This window comes from Balaenoptera acutorostrata, chromosome 10, assembly GCF_949987535.1.
Source record: "Balaenoptera acutorostrata chromosome 10, mBalAcu1.1, whole genome shotgun sequence".
Taxonomy (NCBI): Eukaryota; Metazoa; Chordata; class Mammalia; order Artiodactyla; family Balaenopteridae; genus Balaenoptera; species Balaenoptera acutorostrata.
Genome location: NC_080073.1, coordinates 7,818,720 through 7,828,682, shown reverse-complemented (window position 1 = coordinate 7,828,682; position 9,963 = coordinate 7,818,720).

The following is a 9,963-nucleotide window of genomic DNA, read 5'->3' as shown; positions in this document are numbered from 1 at the left end:
CTTACATTGTCTTTTGCCTGAATCACTGCAATAAGCTCTCATGCAATCTCCCTCATTCATATTCTAATAACCACGGCTGCCAAAGGGATTTTTTAAAATTTTAACTGTATTTAAATACCTTTCTTCTTATTACAGAATTAATACATGTTTATTGTGGACATCTGAAAAGAGTTTGTAATAGCACAAAAAGATAATCACTGTTAACACTGTATTATATATACTTCCAGCCATTTTCTATAAATAAACATACATCTTTAGATAAAAAGGATTATACTATACATACTTTATATGCCCTACTTTTTAAAATTAGAGTTGTGAACAATTTCTTAGTATAAAATTACCTAATATAAAAATATTTTATTATTATTTTTTAAAATTTATTTTATTTTACTTTTGGCTGCATCAGGTCTTAGTCATGGCACACGGGATCTTCGTTGAGGCATGCAGGATATTTCGTTGTGGTGTGCAGGCTTCTCTCTAGTTGTGGCGTGAGGGTTTTCTCTTCTCTAGTTGTGGCGTGCAGGCTCCAGGGCACGTGGGCTCTGTAGTTGTGGCGTGCGGGTTCCAGAGCATGTGGGCTCTGCAGTTTGCAGCACGCAGCCTCTCTAGTTGAAGGGTGCAAGCTCAGTAGTTGTGGCGCATGGGCTTAGTTGCACCGTGGCATGTGGAATCTTAGTTCCCTGACCAGGGATCAAACCTGAGTCCCCTGCATTCTAAGGCAGATTCTTTACCACTGGACCACCAGGGAAGTCCCTAAAAATATTTTAAAAGATACTAAAATAAACATCTTTGTACATGCATCTTTGTTCATATCATAATTATCTCTTTTGGGGTAGAATTGCCAGATCAATGGGGATGCATATTTTTAAGACTTTGAATCTTTGCCAAATACTCCATGGAAAGGTTTTATTCATTTATTATACTTCCACCAGTAGAGTGATCATTTTAATGCAGAAATAATGCAGAAATCAAATTGTTACTCAAAGACTTGGAAAAAAGTTACAGGTTCAAAAACACAGGCCTGGGACTTCCCTGGTGGCGCAGTGGTTGGGAATCCGCCTGTCAATGCAGGGGACACGGGTTAGAGCCCTGGTCTGGGAAGATCCCACATGCTGCGGAGCAACTGACCCCATGCACCACAACTACTGAGCCTGTGCTCTGGAGCCCGTGCTCCGCAACAGGAGAGGCCACCAAAATGAGAAACCCGCGCACTGCAAGGAAGAGGGGCCCCCGCTCGCTGCAACTAGAGAAAGCCCACATGCAGCAACGAAGACCCAACGCAGCCAAAAGTAAATAAAATTAAAAAAAAAAAAACTAATTAAAAAAAAAAAAAAAAGCACAGGCCAGAGAAGGCTCGGAAATAAGGCTGTTGTAGTCATTTGGAACAGCAAGTTTCCACGTATAGTTGTGGCCCACTAGAGTCTTCCTGACGAAACATGAAGAGTTCAAAATATGAAAGTTCTTTCTTCAACTCTTAGAACAAATGCCATGCAAAGCCAAGGACTTTCATTTTTATATATGACTAAGTACTTACTAGCTTTCTTCATTAATTATTAAGAGTGATTAAAATTTTACAGTCTCAAAAAAAAAAAGTGCAGTACTGCCAATTATCAAAAACTTTGGCTGACACAGCAAGTTTGGTAATGATGCAAATTTCCTGCCACACATGTGACAACATAGACTGCTGGAATTTCCACAGTTTTCAGGAATGATTTTGAGGAGACTGGGGAGACTTCATAGTGTCATAAGTTTCAAATACAGCCCTTCTTGTATGTGTTATTTCACGGGTCAAATATAGTTGTTTTTCTGGTTTTATCATATTGTTCATGCATAAACGTTATGATGTTGCCACTTGGGGTTGCTATTTTGTTCCTCCCTAATTCTTTGTTATCATCAAATTCTCTTCTCACAAGAAGTGGAACGGATGGGTTAGGTTATTATGAGGTCTTTTGTGCCAATTAAGTTAACGTATTTGCAAATCATTGGTCTGAATGCCTCAAAATCTCACTACCCTGAGTCTAGGTTGATTTACTAGGTTGGTTAACCTAGTAAAGAGACCTGGTAAATTATTGCCTATAAGGTGATCAGATGTTTGAAGGAAGGAAAGAAAACAGAGTGGCTGAAAGCAATTTTGGGAAAGAGTGACAGGAGGCTCACAGACTCACCCTTTCTCCTCCGAACTCTTGGTTTTTAAAACAGTGGTCTTATGTGACAGAATATATGCAGGAATACATATTATATGAAAAAAAAAATATATATATAAAACAGGACTCAAACATTAGCAGGGGTAAGAGATCTGAGCCACCTATTAGCCTAATAGAAACATAAACAATGCTGTGTTGAGAACTGCACCAGTACTGTTTTGTACTCAGCTCAAGCTACCCAGCCGCTGGCCTACAGATTCATGAAACTCCTGCTTTGAATCTGAAAGACTAGCAGGAAAGAGGAGAGAGCTCTTCCTACATAAGTGACTTTTGGAGGAAATGGAGATATCTGTATAACTGGTTCTGATGATAGGTTCAAAGTTTCCCCATGATTTTAAAATATATAGGATTTACCTTGACAAACAGCTCATGAGAGGATATGAGAATCTGGTTTTCACCAGTCCACCTCACATTTCAACAGGAATTCCATAATGTTACCAGCCTGAGGAAGAACTGCTCCACTGCATGGCAGTACATTTCCATTCCCTTATGGAGAAAAAGGGGACGAGAAAATTAGCTAAATCAGTTCTGCTTGATTCTGGTCACATCTCTACTGCCAAGAGTAGCAGTTACTCACCAACAGGCACTAGAAACACCCACACACCCAGAGACATGTACAGTCAAGCATTTGTTAGACTATAACTTAATAAGCGTGTTGTTTTCCATTATCCAGGCCTCTAGATAAAATATTCAGTACCATCAGAATTTGGCTTGCCTCAACAGCAGGATTTTATGTGCAGTCCTAGGTCAGCTATGAATCACAAATAGTTACTTTTCATTCAAGACAAAGTTCCAAAAAGATTTCTCTGCCCCTCCTCTGAGGTAGGGTGAAACAACACCAATGAGGGTCCCTGACAGGCCACAAGCAAGGGCAGGAGAGAAGATGCAATGACAGAAAAAGAAAAGCAGGGATAAAGTGGAAAGAAAAGAGAGGAAAGGCTAAAAGTAATAGAATATTTAAAAGATAAAAGTGAATGATCTCATGTGTTACAGTACTGAATTGCCATAGGTTATATTTATTCAGCATCATCTACCCTATGCCAGACACTGTTCTAAGTGCTTTTATGTGCATTATTTAATTCATTCAACACACATTTGTGGCACACCTTCTGTGTGCCAGGCACTGTTCTAAGAATGTTCTGTAGAGAACAAAATAGGTGAAAATCTCCTCCTTCTTGGAACTTACATTTCAGTAGGGAAGATCTTATTTAATCATCCAATAAGGAAAAGAGATAGGAAAAGCATGTGAGAAGGGACAGAAAAAGAGAGAATTTAGGGACAGGGAGATAAAGGAGATGAAGGTCAGAGTGAAGTGTCCTTTTCAAGGCTTTCAGATGCTAGAAAGAGGATAAGTCTCTGTTCACGCCTCAGCTCCTCCAACATAAAGGTTTTGGAAGGTCTCCAACATAAAGGCTTCGGAAGGTCCCACCATAACCAATTTAGTGAAAAGCCTGAATTGGAAATGTTTGAAGAAATATACTTCTATATTATGTCAAATATATATAGCAATGTGAAATGCTAACAAAGTCTTTCTGAGTAGATATCCAGCAATATTCTGTTTTAATAAAAATACAAGACATATTTGTAACAAGCAACATTCACCTGCACATAAAACCCTTGTTTCTCTCAGTCTATTTCAGTAAAAGAGGAAAAAAAACCCAGTGACCTAAGAAAAGATAAACCAGATATTTGGCTGAATCCCTCACCAGCACCAATTATAATACTAATAGATGCCATTTATTGAGGACTTTCTATTTGCTGTATAACAAACTATCCCAAAACTTAGTCGTTTCACAGCAATGAATTATTATTTTTCATAATTATATAGGTTGGCAGGTCAGTTCAGGTCTCAACAGCTCACTCACATGGCTGCATTCAGGTGGGACTCTGGCTCCCTGATGCCTCTTTCTCCATGTGGTCTCTTACCACACAAGAACCTAGGCTGAGCTTCCCTACAAAGTGGCACAAGTGGTCCAAGACAGCAAAAGTGGAAACTGCCAGGCCTCTTAAGACCTGGGCTTGGAATTGGCCAAAGACACATCTGCCACGTCCTACTGGTCAGAGCAAGTCATAAGCCCAGGCACATTTCTAGGGGAAGGGAAACAGATCCTACCTCTTTTGGGGAGGAATAGTGATCCTTACAACGATGAGAATTGTTGGCAACCATTCTGCAGGCAAGCCATCTCATTTGCCACATGCCAAAAACTATACTATCTCAATGAATCTTCAACAGCAACTTATGAAATAGTCACCATTTTATCCCTATTTTACAATGAAGGAAAATTAGTTCCTGAAAGGTTAAATATCCTCCTGCAAGTAGGTGGCAGACCTAAGACCAGATCTTAATCACCTTCAGAGTTCCAATTCACAACTATCCCTCAATACAACAGTCAGTAGAGTTACAGGCATTGAACCCCATGTTCCCTCCCCCTTAGGGAAGCAGGAAAGCATGGCAATGAAGAGCTTGAACTCGGATCAAATTGCCTTGGTTCAAATCTTGGCTCTAAGTCTCATTAGCTCTGTGACTTTGGGCTAGTTACTTAGACTCAAGTTCACAATCTGCAGAACAGGGCTGGTAACAACATCTACTCCACTGGACTATTATGAGATAATGCATGTAAAGCACTGCCTGGATAGAGTATGTGCTCCATAAATGTTAATTACTTTTGTTATCCCCTGAGTGTCCTGACTAGTTTACCCTGAACCAAGCAGTACTACAGTCCCAAGACCATGGTCTCCGAGGCTGCTGCTGACCAGTGATCCTGAGTCTATGCAACTTGATTATCATCGTCCCTGTTGGCCTTGCTTCTAATTCTGCTTTGCCTCTAGACCCATGCTGCTGCTGCTGCTGCAGTAACCACTGCAGAGGGTCCTGCTTCACTGTGGTCCCTCTCTGCTCACTAGTTGCACTTCCTGCTTCCTTCTGGAGCTTCCACTTCATGCTAGAGATCTGGTGGCTGTCCATGTTTATCTAACAACATTCTCCCCTTGTCAGTGCTCTGTTAATTCTTCTGATTACACAAAGGAAGAACAATTCTCAGGATCAACCCCATTAATACCTTGCTTCGTCTTTGACTATTTAAAAAAGGCTCACAAACATCCCTTTCTAACAAGGGAAGAGGGAACGGAAGTTTCCCCAGTTCAGAATACTTGCTGGATGTTTCCTGTACCAACTCAGTTCCTTTTCTGCTGTCTGTGCTTTCAAAGAACTTCCGTGTTTCAGAATGAGTGACCACTAGGTGGCAGGGGTGTTTTGCTCCCCAGCTCATTACCTTCTTCCTCCTTGCAATCTCAATTACAGCCAAAATACAGTTCCTTTTAAGATGAATGAGTTGCTTTTAAATAAATGTACTTATCCATAGGAAGTTCAAGGTGAACGATAAATTTTAACTACATTCTCTTGAAAATTCACTGTGATGCCACTCATTCTATTGGAGAGTTCTCACAGGAGTTTTATAGCCTTTGGCTTGCAAGGGCATGGGAAAAGTAAACAAATCTCAGCTTGTTCAGGGCACGGCCAAAGCTGATTGTTTTCCTCTCTAGTTGTTATCATCACCTGACAGGCCAAAGGTCCGCTGGGTTAAGAGTTCATGGACTCCTAGTCTATCATATCATTTCATTAATAGGATTGTAGACACATCACTTGTTTCCCAGTGAGGTCCCAAAAGGTTTTCTCAGGGAAGATGGAATTTTAGTAGTTTCTTGAGTGAGAGGCAGGTATAGGGGCATCCTTTCAATTACATCCCCACAGGAATCCAACCTGCCAAGCGGAATCCTAACAAAATAGGTTGGGAGCTATAAAGAAAAAAAGTAGAGAGGGGCTTCCCTGGTGGCGCAGTGGTTAAGAATCCACCTGCTAATGCAGGGGACATGGGTGCGAGCCCTGGTCCAGGACGATCCCACATGCCACGGAGCAATGAAGCCCGTGCGCCGCAACTACTGAGCCTGCGCTCTAGAGCCCACGAGCCACAACTACTGAGCCCGAGTGCCACAACTACTGAAGCCCATGCGCCTAGAGCCCGTGCTCTGCAACAAGAGAAGCCACCCAATGAGAAGCCTGCGCACTGCAACGAAGAGTAGCCCCTGCTCGCCGCAACTAGAGAAAAGCCTGCGCACAGCAACAAAGACCCAAGGCAGCCAAAAATAAAAATAAATAAAACAAATTAATTTTTTTTAAAAAAAGGAAGAAAAGTAGAGAAAGGTACAAAGTGGGCAGCGGAAAGGCCAGGAGTGCTGATAAAGCCCTCACCTAACAGTATGGGGAATCAAAAGATACTGTCTACAGCTGATAAAACAAAAAAATGTTTCATATATCGCTTAAATCTACCCCAGTAAATTTAACATAGAGGAACAAACTATATTGGGTTGTATAACTTTAATGGGAGGGGAAGGGAGGGGGAAATAGGCTAAATCTCAAGTACCAAAACAGACTTCACAGATAATGCCAAAATTGAAAAAGCAAGACATAGCACTACAAGCATGCTATTTAGCGACATGGAGGAAATCACCATGTGAACTAAAGGCAGCCGTGGTTAACAGCTTGCTTCCGTACAAGAGCAGAGGAAGGGACCGGCCTGGGGAGTGGCTGTACTCTTTAACTTTCTAACCACGATATTGTTTTACCCTTAAGAATAGGCAAGGATAGACAGCTATTAGGGTAAAGTAGATATCTGTGTTCATGGGAGCAACTACCACTCAGTTCCTAATTTGTGTCACTATATCTGATAGGAATTATTAAATTTAATCATTTGCTTATTTACTTAGGGGTCACTTTAGTTTACTATAATACAACTACCGGTTAGAAAGGAATTAGAGGCTTCAATTTCTACAGGTATGTGTTACTTATTCAAAACTGGCATTTTCAAGCAAGGATGCACTTTAGTCAATATTTTCACAGCAGATCATCAGGGTTTGCCTGATGTAAGCTAAAATACTATTTTGGTTCTGGTTTATTACTCTTTGCAATAAACCAGAACCAGAACTCTAAAGAGCAAATATGTCCATTTTTACTTCTTCTGTAACATTTTGGCCTGAGCTCTTGAGCATTCATCCGCCAGCAGAACATGGGCAGTTCGAACCAGCAAAATCTGCTAGGTCTGACCCTTAAACTTCCTGTTCTTTACCTTGTTTTCAAACCCACATCCAATCAGCAGTGACAGGTCATCCCTCAAAATACACCAGAATCTGACAATTCTCACCACACCCACCCCTAATATACTAGTTGGAGCCATCATTCTCTCTCACTTGGACCACTGAAATGGCCTGGGGACTGCTTCCATTCCTGCGCTCTACTATCCTCCGTACAGCAACCAGAGTGATTCTTTTAAAATCTGAGTCACGGTGACAATTTGTAAAACATTGGCCTATATGATATATCCATCCCATCTCATCTTCTCCCTCTCTCCCCCTCATTCTCTCCTCCCAGTCTACGCTGGCCTCCTGGCTGGATATTCCTAAACCCTGTTGAACATGTTCCTGCCCTCAGCCTGGAATGCTCTTCGCCCAGATACCCAAATGGCTTGCTTTCTCATTTCCTTCAGACTCTGCTTTGTCACCTTATCAAAGAGGCCTTCCTGAGCACCTGATATAAAATAGGTTTTCCCCTCCATCTCTCTAGCACTCTTCATTAGTTTTTCTCCGTAATACTTATCATCACAGGGATGATATGTGTATTTTTCTGTATTGTCTGTCGTTTCCATTAGAATATAAGCTCTAGAAAAAATTTTCAGTGCTGTATCTTTAGTGCCTGAGAGTGTCTGACATGTAATAGATGTTCAAGAAGTTCTGTTGTGGACTTCCCTGATGGCGCAGTGGTTAAGAATCTGCCTGCCAATGCAGGGGACACGGGTTCGAGCCCTGGTCCGGGAAGATCCCACATGCCATGGAGCAACTAAGCCCGTGCGCCACAACTACTGAGCCTGCGTTCTAGAGCCCGCAAGCCACAACTACTGAGCCTATGCGCCACAACTACTGAAGCCCGCGCGCCTAGAGCCTGTGCTCCGCAACAAGAGAAGCCACCGCAATGAGAAGCCCACGCAACGCAACGAAGAGCAGCCCCCCGCTCGCCACAACCAGAGAAAGCCCACATGCAGCAACAAAGACCCAACGCAGCCATAAATAAATAAATAAATAAATTTATAAAAAAAAGAAGTTCTGTTGCTTCAACGACAGACCTAACATGATACTACAGGTAGTTACTGTCTTAGGGTAATGTTTCCCCACGTGTGTGACCTGTTTATGAGAGACAATATAAATAGTATAAAGGTATGCATTAAATAACACTGAATCAAGTGGAAAGAATCTTTTCAATATTTTAATCCCTCTCATGATGTCAAGAAGGTCTCATTTAATGCAATTTTGTCTCTAATACTTGATAATTTATCCTTTTAAAAAGAGAATGGGCCTCACATTTAGAACCTTTTGTAGGGAACACTATCTGGCCAACATTTAATAACTTTGTTTCCACTGTATTTTTTTTAATGGCACCATCTATTTTAATTATGTAACACATTAATCTCATTTAAAGCTTGCAAGAACTCTTATGAGAGAAGTAGCATTTTGCCTATGAGGAAACTTAGGATGAGTTTCCCATGAGACCAAAGTTTCCTTTAAGACAAACTTCACCAATTTAAATATTTTAAACTGTACAATTCAGTGTTTCTTAGTAATAGTCACAATGTTGTACAACCATCACTAATTCCAAAACATTCTCAACACCCCAAAAAGAAACCCCATACCCTTTAGCTATCACTCCCCAATCTCCTCATTCCTCCCAGCCCTGAACAACCACTGATCTTTCTGTCTGTATATATTCGCCTATTCTAGACATTTCATACAAATGGAATAGGTGGTCTTTGGGGACTGTTGTTGGTTTTTTTTCACTTTGCATGTTTTCAAGGTTCATCCATGCTGTAGCATGTTTCAGTACTTCATTCCTTTTTTTAATGACTGAATAATACTGCATTGTGCGGATATACCACTTTTGTTTACCTATTCATCAGCTGAGGGATATTCTGGTTGTTTCCACTTTTCGGCCCTTATAAATAATGCTGCTAAACACATTCATGTAAAAGTTTTTGTTTGAACATCTGTTTTCAGTTCTCTTGGGTATATAGCTACCAGTAGAAATGCTGGATCATATGGTAATTCTGTTTAACTTTATGAGGAAAGGACAAACTGTTTCCCACAGTGGCTGTACCATTTTGCATTCCCACCAGCAAAGCCCAAGTGTCCCAGTGCTCCACACCCTTACTGAAACTTGGCACTGTCCACTTTTTAAAACTTTTAGCCACTCAAATATGTATTTCACTGCGGTTTTAATTTGCATTTCCCTAATGACTAGTAACCCTGATCATCCTTCCATGCGATTGCTGACCATATGCGTGTCTTCTCTGGAGAAATATTCAAAATATTCCAAATGGCCTTTGCCCATTTTTAACTGAGTTATCTTGTTGTTGCTGAATTGTAAAATCTCCTTCTAAAATAACTTGTTGAAACTATAAATTTAAAGAAATGTGTTAAGTAAACAACAGTACAATTGGACAAAAATAATGAAGACAATGTACAACTCAGGGACTAGTTTGAGCAATACTGGCTCAGACGCTAAGGGCAAACATTCTGGCGTCACAGCAGCCAGGTTCAAATCCCAGTTCTGCCTCTAAAGTGCTGTGGGGGACGTTTTGGGCAAGATACTTAACCTCTGTGAGACTCAGTTTCCCCGGCCTTAAGAGGGGTGGCCCCTGCCACTTGAGAGTTATTG